At 37.2% G+C, this 2,203-nt stretch overlaps 1 non-coding gene across 1 annotated transcript; it reads right to left on the reverse strand.

The window, feature by feature from the left end:
- Nucleotides 1-1,430: 1,430 nt before the first annotated feature.
- Nucleotides 1,431-1,538, reverse strand: LOC112099446. The gene has a single exon (XR_002906247.1). It is a non-coding gene; the product is annotated as a small nucleolar RNA R71 (small nucleolar RNA).
- Between the last annotated feature and the right edge of the window lie 665 nt (nucleotides 1,539-2,203).

The following is a 2,203-nucleotide window of genomic DNA, read 5'->3' on the forward strand; positions in this document are numbered from 1 at the left end:
TTGTAGTATTATACTCTAATAGCTTTTATGAACAAAATTATTATTTCGGTTGACCACCTATTTAATGGTTTCAATTAAGATAGAGCAGCAAAAGGGCATATCTTAGCGGATATTATTGGAGTATTACTTGTTCTTAAGTTGAGTCTCCTGGATTACGTTATCCTAAATCCCATAAGGGCAATACTTGAATTAAGATTTGTGATATCCTAGACATAGGTGTTCACCTTGTAGGGTAGAGAGATTAAAGGTCATAAAGCCATACATTAAATTTATGAGCAACTGGTCATTGTTAGTAGATTTAAAAGTATGAGATTTCCAACATGCGATAGCTGCAGAAGCATATTTGTTCTACCCAGTGCTACAGCACTTATCATAAACAACTGGTGCTAATTCGGTAATCAACAGTCACCCCATTAGGAGAGTTTGATCATTCAACTACTACGTTCTCAATTGATTCTTAAACACAATTAACTTAGTTTATTTCGTACAAGTATTTGTTTATTTCTATCTCTCATAATTATTGGTTACGGGAGAATAATTTGACAAGTGTTTGTTTCGATCTTTAGTTGATTGCATTATTGTGGTTGCTTTAGCACTTTGAGTAACATCAATCCATGTGGAGACGATTTTGAATACTCATTACTTTATTACTTGTTGTGTACACTTGCACTTTCGCATTGATAATAATTGATTATATAAATCAACCAACAAGTTTTAGGGCCGTTGCCGGGGATTGATTGTTTATTTCTGAAGTGTAAAGTAAATCGTGATATCACTAAACTAAACTTGATTCATTCTATTGATTGGCAGATCAATACGTGCATGCGCAAGGACGGATCTGTGATATTCCAATTCGATCTTGAGATTGAACGGACTATCAGGAGATTGCGAAGAGAACAAAGAAATCCAAAGACTGTTACAGACATGAATAACTTGCAAGATGAGGGAAATTTGAACCCTCACAGGCCTTTATAACCAGCCAACATTCAAGAAGAGCAGAATGAACATGCTAACGGGAGACAGCCAGAAAATAACAATATTATTTACATGGCAGACGACAGGGACAGAGCTATACGAGATTATGCCGTGCTAACTCCTCAAGTTGTCCACCCTGGCATCATCAGACCTGAAGTAGATGGTACCAACTTTGAGTTAAAACCAGTGATGTTTCAAATGTTGCAAACAGTTGGGCAATTCAATGGTTTGCCAAATGAAGATCCTCATCTCCATTTTAAATTATTCTTGGAAGTAAGTGATACTTTTAAGATTGCTGGAGCAACGCAAGATGCCTTAAGGCTGAGGCTTTTTCCTTATTCCTTAAGGGATCGAGCAAGAGCATGGTTAAATTTATTACCATCTGATTCCATCACTACATGGAATGAATTGGCTGATAAATTCCTAATGAAATACTTTCCACCAACAGAGAATGCAAAATTACGGAATGAGATTACCTCATTCCATCAAATTGAAAATGAGAGTTTGTACGAGGCTTGGGAAAGATTCAAGGAATTGCTCAGAAGGTGTCCTCATCATGGTTTCCCCTGTTGCATTCAATTGGAAACTTTCTATAATGGATTAAACTCGAGTACAAGGTTAATGGTGGATGCTTCAGCAAACGGGGCCCTGTTATCCAAATCCTACACTGAAGCTTACGAATTTTTGGAGAGAATTGCCAATAATAACTACTAATGGCCTTCAGCTAGGCAACCAGTAGCCAGAGGATCAGCAGGGGTACACAGTATTGATGCAATTATAGCCCTATCAGCTGAAGTAACTTCATTGACTAATATGGTAAAAGCCATGACAGCTGCTCCAGCAACAGTAAAGCAAGTTACTGAACTTTCTTGTGTTTACTGTAGTGAAGATCATGATTTTGATAATTGTCCTAGAAATCCAGCCTCAGTAAATTATGTGGGTAACTTCAATCAACAACCTCATAACAACCCATATTCAAATACTTACAACCCAGGCTGGAAACAACACCCAAATTTCTCATGAAGCAATTAGAATCAAAATGCTCCAGCATTGAATGGGCTAAGTAGAAACACACAACCACAACCACCTGGTTTTCATCAACAAAGCCAAGGGCAAAAACATGTCAATCAGGATCCAATCACTTCATTGGAAGTATTAATTAAGGAGTACATTGCAAAGAATGAAGCAGTTGTGTAGAGTCAAGCTGTATCCTTGAGAAATCTTGAAA

The sequence above is a fragment of the Citrus clementina genome, unplaced genomic scaffold, assembly GCF_000493195.1.
Source record: "Citrus clementina cultivar Clemenules unplaced genomic scaffold, Citrus_clementina_v1.0 scaffold_4, whole genome shotgun sequence".
NCBI lineage: Eukaryota > Viridiplantae > Streptophyta > Magnoliopsida > Sapindales > Rutaceae > Citrus > Citrus x clementina.